The sequence below is a fragment of the Paramisgurnus dabryanus genome, chromosome 13, assembly GCF_030506205.2.
Source record: "Paramisgurnus dabryanus chromosome 13, PD_genome_1.1, whole genome shotgun sequence".
NCBI classification, from domain to species: domain Eukaryota; kingdom Metazoa; phylum Chordata; class Actinopteri; order Cypriniformes; family Cobitidae; genus Paramisgurnus; species Paramisgurnus dabryanus.
In genome coordinates this window covers 27,079,347-27,089,795 of record NC_133349.1, presented here as the reverse complement: position 1 = coordinate 27,089,795, position 10,449 = coordinate 27,079,347, and the positions used below count along the sequence as shown (strand labels likewise).

General features: G+C 33.8%; 1 pseudogene; it reads right to left on the bottom strand.

Moving 5' to 3' along the window:
- Positions 1-955: 955 nt before the first annotated feature.
- Positions 956-5,348, bottom strand: LOC135728154 (C-C chemokine receptor type 5-like; annotated as a pseudogene).
- Between the last annotated feature and the right edge of the window lie 5,101 nt (positions 5,349-10,449).

The window sequence follows — 10,449 nt, the reverse complement described above, 5'->3', positions numbered from 1 at the left end:
CAAGTACAGAAAATTTTGACTCATCATATAAAAAATCATATTTTTTTATAAATAAATGATCTATTAACGATAAAGACTAGTACATGATATAATTTTTTTCTATGTTTTTTATCGATATTTTTTTGAATAATTTTGCTGTAAACACAAACGACTGTGATTGGTCCATCCTCAGCAGCGCGGAAAAAAGTAGCAAGCCCAAGATGGCTGTGTGATACCTTTTAAAGAGATAGTTCACCCGAATTCTCTCATCATTTACGCATTCTTTTGTTGAAACCTGTATAAATTTCTAATGAACACGAAGGAAGATATTTTGAGGAATGTTTTCATAACCAAACCGTTCATGAGCCCCATTCATGTCCTTTTTTCTACTATGGAAATGAATGGGTCCTCTGATCGGTTTGGTTACAAACATTCCTCAAAACATAGTCGTGTTTATCAGAGCAAAGCAATGTATACAGGTTTGTAACAACATGGGAGTGACAAAATGATGATTTTAATATTTTGGGTAAAACATCCTTTTAAAATATGTTATAAAAAGCCTAAAGCAAAATTGTTTAAACCTTTGGATAATCCATTAATCCCAGTTACTGTGAAAATTAAACGGAGACAATGTTTTTAAATAAATGGGTATTGACATGAACATTCAAAAAATAAAAGCATCTACTTTATTTTCAAGAAAACATTTATTCTAACATTTTAATGTTTATTGGTGTTAATTTTAACATTAATTCTAATTTTAATTGTTTAATAAATCAATATAATATAATATAAAATAATATTTTTGTGTAGTGGAGTGTATTGTATTGGGTTAGGTTGACAAAAATACCAGAGACATATGTTGCAATAGCCATTTTACTGCAAAAAACTTTGACGACAAGATTAGATTAAATGAGATTAAAAACACAAAAGGCAAACAGAATTTAAGCAATGACAAAAACATAATAGAAACACACACAAAAAAAGAAAGATTTATTTTGCTTAAAAGTTAGATCTAAAAACCTTTTAATCAATTGAACTTTTATATGTTTGTAACATCTACTTAGCACTCTGATTGAAGCTTCATTAAGTTTTATCATACCACAGGTCAGTCAGATCATTCCAGTATACACTCATAACAGTTTTTCTATTTATTGTATTTATCAGTCATCTTTACTGATGATCTGACGAATATAAGCATTCACTATTGTCAATTCAATCAAATGTGAAATATATTTTGAATAAATTTACAAGTCAAATTCCCACAAAACTAGCAGACTGGGTGCAGAGTTACTTTAGAACGATAATTGCACTTTTTCACCTTTTTGATGGTATTTTAGGATTTAATCAAACTGATGCAGCAGGTTTCTCATCCACACTGGGAGTCTGTGAATAAACATATCATGTAGCCTGTGTCAGGCAACTTTTCATGAGTCTGAAAAGGTGCCGCCTAAATTTCTGTTCTACAAACACATAGAGAATGGGATTTAAGCAGCTGTGTGAGTAAGCCAGAGCTTCTGTGATCTGAAGACTAAGCGTGATTGCTTTGCTTTTATCACAGGATGGCTCTATGAGTTTATTTAGCTCCAATGCCTTCACAAAAGCTGCAATATTATATGGAGCCCAACAGCAGAAGAAGGCAACCATCACTACAATGACAAGTCTCACGGCCTGTTTCCTGGAAAAGCGAACTGTTAAGAGTCTGTGAAGAATCATTGAGTAACAAAATCCAATTACACACAGTGGAATAATTAATCCTAAAACATTCATCTTAATGATACCAACAGTGTTTGCATAATGGTGAGAGTTGTGATCATCTGTTGGATAAGACTGACAGTATGTTTTATTATTGTGTTCATTGGTTTTCAGGTACATAAGCTCAGGAAACGATGCTGCAACGGCAATGATCCAGATGACCACACTGGCTAAGATCCCATATGTCTTTGTATTGTCTTTCAAAGCAAACACAGAATGAACCACAGTTAAATATTTGTCAATACTCATCAGTACAACAAAGAAAATCCCACTGTAGAATCCAATGTGATAGACGCCTAAAACCATGGTGCACATGGGGCCTCCAAAGACCCACTGATCTCTGGCATAGTGAGCCAGGAACGGGAGAGAGGAGACCAGCAGGAGATCAGCTAAAGCCAGGTTCAGGAGACAGATGTCAGTCATGCTTCTCAGCTTTACACCCATCAACATCACCCATAACACCAGCAGGTTACCCAGCAGACCCATCACGAAGAACAGAGAGTATAACACAGGCAGGATGTTGGACGCATGAACTCCATAATCACAGGATAACACAGATGGATCAAGATCTTTACTGTAGTAGTCACCATAGTCGTATAAGGGAGTGGTGTTTGGTTTATCAAAAACTGGTCCATGCAAACTTGAGCAGAAAAAGAAAAAACATATTATAAGTGAAGCAGAAAAACACTGACAACAGTGAGTAATATAAGATAAGGCCGTAGTAGTCATCAATTGTATAAGGGAGAGGTGTTTAGTTCATCAGTACACCCTTAAACCAGATATGTGTCTTAAACAATGAAGTACACATCACTTAATATTTTGTTTTGAACCTATACATTTTAGTTCATTAAACTTTTAAGCATACAAAATTAATTAAACTAAAACATTCAAGTAAAACAAACTTGGTAACACTTTGGACAATGCATGTCAAAAACAGAGTTTTGTGTGTTTCTGTGGAGAATCAAGTTTATTCAATGATTGACTTATAGCCAGTCATGAATTTTGTGTTATAATAGCCTACCATTTATAACACCATAAGTAATATAATTAAATTAGAAATAGTAAATGTTTGAACTCAATATACTAAGTAGAGAACACTGTAAAAAATCCAATTAATGAAATGTTGGACGGGCAAAAATATATAAGTTAAACCAATTTTTTTGTTTGAGCTAGTTGAGAAGACATATTATTTTAAGTCTAGATAAATCTGTGTTTAAAACATTAAATGAATGGTTATTTTCAAATCCAGTCAACATTCAGAATGGCTAGTGTTGACTGAACTAATTAAGACAAATCAGGTCAATATGTGGACTTATGACAGCTTTGTTTCCTGAGAGCAAAATGCTCAAAATATTACTGTTATTTGGTCACAAAATGTAATTGTAAGAGTTGTTCAGGCGTGAATGTATGTGCTTAAAGTTTAAATATGCGGTCAGTTAATAAAGATAGCGTCTATTTAAAAGTGTGCTCGGACACTTTCGGACGGAGATAAGCTCCATATGAGCTCCAGAAAATCACCGGCGCTTAAGCGCTCACACCCCGCCCAGCGCAGCCTCGCCTCGGCAAGCGCATCAGAAATCGACTGCTGGCTCTGATATCTCTGTGGCGTTTAAACGTGATTTAATTCATTTTAATTTCTCATACTTAACAATGAAAGGGTTATGTTTTAAATCATATTTTAGGATTGCACTTAATTGATATCGCTGTTGAGTGATGTTTCATATCTTTTACATTTGTTATAACCGGACTGCATGCGAATTTGAACTTCAGAGCTGAAGGAGCGGGTGGAGAAATAGTCCCAATATCATTACAATCTTAAATAAAACTTCCAAATATACCCGTGTGTGTACCCGTGTGCGCGCGACCCGCTCGCGCGCGTGTGTGTATGTACAGTATGTGCGTGAGTTTTTAATTTAAATGTCTTAACTTGGAAGGATCTGTATCACAGGTCATTTCATCTGAGATTAATCCTCACCTAACAGCAGGAATCACTCACTGTTTTACACAAGGACACAAGTCATCAGCCGTTTCCTCAAGTTCACGTCAGCTAAGTGTTTGTAAATAAATGTTAATTTTAGACTATATTAAATTGGCAAAGACGCAAATACGCGACGTTTTTGTAAAGATATAAGTTAGATAGAGGTGTGCTATGTTATGTGTCCGAGTTTAAGTGGAGCTATTTTAGTTAAGATTACCGGACAGGGTTTATTACTCCGTCTTAATTATAATTGAGACATTTTTACAAACAAACCTTATAAAATACAATACTGGCGTGCATTTTGAGACAAAACAATAGCACTCATATGTTAAGAGATGTCAGTATTTTAGTCAGTGATAAGCCCTGTCCGAGAAAACCGCCCACTAGTGTTTAATTCAATTACGTGTGATGTCTGAGGGAAATTTGGCAATTTTAGGGTATAAAGTCTTTCACCGTCAAGCTTTATTATATTAAACATCTATGTATGTGTGTGTGTATTTATATTCCTCTGTTTATCAAACCAGAGCGGTGATGATGTGGAGAAAGGCAGACCAGAGGGATGCATGGCGAAAGAGAATTCTCCTAAATGGCCCTACAGATGTTCTGACTGACGTTGGAGTGCTTTTTGGACTGTTTTATGCCTTCTATTTAGAGAAGACTTAATTCTGTATGTATACAGTCTGTATGATAAGTGAATAAAGCTTTTGTTTTTATGTGACTGAAGTTAATTATTTGTTAACAACTCCAGCATAAATTATTTGATAAATAATTTTTAAAAGTTTATTAAAAATTTCCAAATAATAAATATTAATTGAAGTAACACATAAAACATTGAGTAAATACTTAAATTTTAATTGACAGAGTCTTTACTGTAAGTTTTTAAAGATTCAACTGATTAAAACATTTTAGTTGAATGAACTATAAAGCTAGTTGAGCTAACATACTTTTTTATATTTGAGTCAAGTTTGGGCCAACTAAAAAACATCAATCCAGGTAACACTTTGGAGTCAGAAATTGAGTGAACGTAAACTTTCTGTGGAACTAGTTACTAAAAAATAATTCATTGAGCCAACAATTTATTTTTTACAGTGAAGTTGGACAGAGCAATTGATATTACAAATTAAATCAACATAACACTTTTTCAGTTCAGTAAACTTAATTTTAAGTTAAATAAAAAATTTTGTTCATCTCAATAGTTATTTTATAAAACATATCCTCAAAAAAATGTATCATGTGAACTAATGCTTTTTAGTAAAGACTACTACTTATGTCAACCTGATTTGTCTGCTACATCCTCTAGGTTCTATGTAAATACAACTTAACCTGTTTAGTTTCACACTTGTGTAAAAACTAAAATGATTTAGTGCAACGGGTTTCCACACTATTTTTTAGTTAAGTCAGCTAATTCAGGTTAAGAATGTAACTGGTCCTCGCAAACATGAACAGAAAAAAAGTATTATAAGCAAAGCAGAAAAAACACAACAGTGAATAATAAACATCAATAACTGTAACGTTCCAAGTGTATCTAAGATAAGTTCTCACCTGTACAATGCATATTCATACAAATAAAGAGGATTGGTGGTAGCCATATCTGACCATAGAGGTTGTGATGCAGTCTTGTTTACAAACCACTTTGAGTTAGGAACAGAAAGTGCATAAAAGGGAAAAGCTTTTGCAGTAAACACTGAAAATCAAAGCATTTCAGTTTATGAAATTTTCACTGGTCAAAATTAGGAAGAGGCTTTACACTGTTAAACCTTACCAGGCTTTTTAGAAGTAAATTCCTGGCAACACTGTTGCCAGCTAGTTACTGTACAGCATCTGTAACAGTGACTTACTGGCAACAGTGTTGCCAGTATAGTACTGTGTCTATGACAATACAGTGAATAACTGGCAACAGTGTTGCCAGTAATTTACTGTCTCTGTACCATTATGATGTCTTACTGGCAACAGTGTTGCCAGTTTTATACTGTAGGTTAGGAATCACAGTTAATAACTGGCAGCAGTGATTTCAGTTAATTACTGTACAGTACCACATGCTTCAGATATAATACTGTATATACAGTATATAAAATGCCGTACTCATTGTGGTACTCTAAAAGTTTTGAAATATTTTTTTATGTTACTTTATTTAAAAGGAAGAAAGAACCCCAAAATATTTAGACAAAAACACATTATAAATGGGGCAATAGATGTCAGGATCAGAGGACAGATGAACCCAATCGCAGACGAAGTCCGGGAAAACAGAAAACACTTTATTTACTAAAATATAACAAAACCCACGAGGGGGTACACGACATGAAACACCGTAAGCAGATAGATAATACTAAACTTGACGAGATGACTCGGCTAGAGAACCACTTGAACACGAGAACAAAACAAAACGAACCTGCACAGAACTAAGGACATAAGGACATTATATAGAAAAAACAAACAAGATAACGAGGGGGAACAGGTGACGGGAGAAAACCAATGATTACTAATAAGCAGGAGAACGAGGGGGCGGGGACAAGAGACAAGACACCAAAGGCACATGACCCAATAAACAATGAACCTCCACATAGAGCATGGGACTGCCAGAACTCTGCCATCATAACTAGATATAAATACAAAACAAGACTCCTTGGCAGGATCCTGACAATAGATAAATACATATACAAATAGACAAATTCTTTTAAGACACTTAACAAAATCATGTCAAAACCCACCCTCAAAAAAAAAAAAAAAGATTTCAGTCACCGTTGACCCTCAGGTTATTTCAAACTTGCAGTAATTCGACATAATTTAAATGACCTTCTTATACCCTTACAATTCAAGCATTAACAAATATGCTCCATATAACTCAAACCGGAAATTAAGCTCTGTTTTTTGCACAGGCCTACTAAAGGGTTAATGGTGCCACATGGTGATCAACAGTAAAAATTAAAATTTTTACCTCTTTGCAAAAGGAAAAACTACCAATAATCAAAAATGCATGATAACAAGGTATCATGGCTTTGCGATCAAAAAATGTTGCTATAATGCAGTGGTTCTCAATGTTATTCCTGGAGCCCCACTGCTCTGCACATTTTGTATGTCTCCCTTATTAACACACCTGATTCAAATCATCAGCTCAGTAGTAGAGATCTCCATGAACTGAATTGAGTCTGTCAGATGAGAGAGACATAAAACAATGTGCAGATCAGTGGGCCTCCAGGAACGGAGTTGAGAACCACTGCTATAATGGAAGTCAATGGGGCAAAAACAGCCAATAAAATCTGATGCTGCATAAAAACTAAAAATTAATCAAAGCCAATGTTTTTTCTTATCTTTGAAATGCCCAAGACTGTGAAAAGGGTTTTAAAAAATCCAAAATCACTTTTTATATTGAAAATAAGTCATTTTGTGTTTTTTCCCAAATAAGTAACATCACTTATGAACTTGGCAATTAAAGCGTTACAATCATGGAATTTTTGTAAATATTTGGTAATTTTGATCAGTACTGAGGTTGATTAACAGATTTATTTAATTAAAAAAATAAATAATAATCTGATACATTTTTACAACAGTTTCATTTAGTGGCATTCTTTGGCCACAAACGACATGAAAGGGCAGTGAATTTGAACAATACACAAGGGTTAACGTTGATAGGAGATGCTAAAAACTTGCTAATCAGGAAGCTATTTGGAATCTTACCTTTATGTGTTTTAAAGACACTCACAAATATTTTAACAGTTTACTTACTCATAGTTGTGTGATCCATTTTTAGCTTTTAAACATACAAATCCACTATTATATTGTTAAACACAGCACGCTCCAGAGTAAACAAACAAACAAACAAGTTTATCAAGGCAAATTGGTGACACCTACACCTCTGTGGATGAATTGTTTGAATGCAATATGCATGCACATGTATGTGTGTGTTAATGCATTAATCCTTGTTTTCTGACTAAATATGTTAACAGTGTTCAATAAATTGCGACGTAGTGCATCATGGGGAATGTAGAGGACAGTAATTTACCAGATAATATTACAGTTATTTCCTTTAATTGGTGCAAAGAGTAATTTACTGTAGTTTATTATTAGTGCAGCATAACGGCACCTCATATCACAGTAAAATACCTTTCACCGATGTTAAAGCTAAATACTACCAATTTTACAGTTATTTACCCAGAAATCTACAGCAAGGTTTAACAGTGTACATTGTGAAAAATAACTTTACCGGTTTCACAAAGTGCATAAAGCTGTTTAAAGGGACGTAAAATGCATTGCAATCACTCACACACACACACACACACACACACACACACACACACACACGCACGCACGCACACGCACACACACAAACTTTATGATATACTCAGTTTTTTGTAAAACATTTTTAACTTAAAAATATAAAGTAAAGTTTAAAACTGTGAACTTTTGAAATATACCTTATGATTTGAGTTAATATCATTAAAATAGATCTGAATCACTAATTCACTCTGACAAATAAAAATGTGTTAATTCTTTGATTAATTATCTGTTGTGTGCTGTTAAAATTATATAAGGTTTGTATGATGTATAAGTTCTGAAATGTGATAAATGGAGCTCCAAACCAAGAAGGGATACTGAGGTCAGAGACTGTCATGTGAGATTATTTCCCTAAAACATTGGTTTAAGTCATTTGAATTAAATATGGAAGGCAAAGGGGAACAGAATTAGTTTCACATCTGCATAAACACATGTGATTCATTGCTTTTTAAACCTTTTCTTTCATTTAATTTTCTATAGCTATCTCATTCTTTGTGATTTGTTCATTTGTAGGTACAAAAATATTTTCTATATGAAATAGTTTTATGTTTAACCAAAAGAAGAAGCTGAAATATGATTGTGTATTTTAACCATGTGTAATTAAAAATAACAAAAAAAAAACAATAATAGAATCTCAGAAAAATTAAACAGGTATCTTAGGAAAACATTTGTTTTCTGTTTTCAAGATTTTCATTGTATAATGTATGTTGGTATTTTTTCCACAAAATTATGGTACAACAGCCATAGCACCCAGTAGCCCAAGACTGGTTGCCCACTGAAGCTAAGTAGGGTTGAGGCTTGAAAGCTGGCAGTAATCTGCTCACGAAAAGCTCTCTATCTAAAGGAGTAGAACTCTGTTTGTTTATACTTTATAAACTTTGTGAAACTGGTTAAGTTCTTTTTCACAAGACAAAGCCTCTTCCTAATTTTGACCAGTGAAAGTTTCATAAACTGAAATGCTTTAATTTTCCATGTTTACTGCAAAAGCCTTTTCCTTTTATGCACATTTCTGTTGTTATAAGACAAAACATGGCCAGGGGCGAAAATCTCATCTAAATGTTGGGGGGGACAATAAACATAAAATTTTTCAAGAACAATTTTTGAAGGGGACACCAATAATACAGGCAAAATTGTACTTGCAAGGAAATGGGTACAGATAGAAAACGTTTCTCTTTCTCTATGAACAGACGCAAATTTAATTTTAATACATATGAATGCAGAGGTGAAAAGAGTAATACAATTTTCTACTTAAGTAATAGTAAAGTTACTTTAATAATATTTTACTTAAGTAAAAGTAAAGTTACTGGTCTAAAAATCTACTCAAGTAAAAAGTCATTTTAATTTTAAGAGTTACTTTTTTACAGCGGGGAGAGGTTTCTAGTATAGTTCACAAAGGAAGGATATATACATCTCAAACTATGTTTTTAATTGTAAACATCTCTACAATTAAAGTGCAATAACAAATGTTAATAAAATAAAAAGCTTTTTATAACTAAGAAACATTTATGGAATTATTTAATGATTTTTACAGGTGAGTTATGCACTTTTGAAGCAAAAATAATATGAGGTCAGCAGCTAGTAAATACAATCATTATATGAAGGTTGTAATTGATGTATTGCTGGTAACATACATTGTTATTAAACTATATACATAAATGAACATATAATGAGATGAGTGCCATGGCTATACACTATACATCCTTTACACGTTTATTAGCTCCCAGACCTGTGTACCTGATGTCTTTCAATCTATCTCTCTCGCGCTCTCTCTCTCTCTGCAATGTCTAATGATCTGCGCATTCTCGAGGACGTTCTCAAGTTGTTTGACTTGACGCGAAGCTGCTAGACCTCGGAAGATAATGCGCATGTATTAAAAATGCATCGTGCAAATTAGCGGTTAAACACGGTCGGCAATTCTCAAACTCCGTACTCAAGAGCATGAACCCTACCTGAATGAAACAATCGCTTTGCGTCAATGGCCAGGGGTTTCTTTCGTAAGAATTGAATTGAGGGTCTGCATTAGCCTGCGCCTGTCTCGTCCCTCTCCATGGTTCTTTTTGCGCGTTCCCCCGCCCATCAATCAATCATCCGACCGTGGCGCGTCTTTATCACCTTACTTTTTTATTTATTTTTACTCAGTAACGGATATGATTTAACATGTAGCGAAGTAACCAACAATACTTTAAACATACTTAAGTAAAAGTAAAGTACAGATTTTAAAAACTACTCAAAGTAAAAGTACACAAAAAACTCAGTTACAGCAAGGTGAGTAAATGTAATTTGTTACTTTCAGCTCTGCCTCACCTCTGCATGAATGCATAAAAATGTTTTCTTGATCGTTTATCTGCTTCTGTTCTCAGAAAACGAAATATGTTCATGTTTATATGTCAAAATAGTCCAGTTTTAAAACATATGAGGATAAACTGATAAGTGATGGGAAACGTTGTATTGTATATAGCTTATTAACG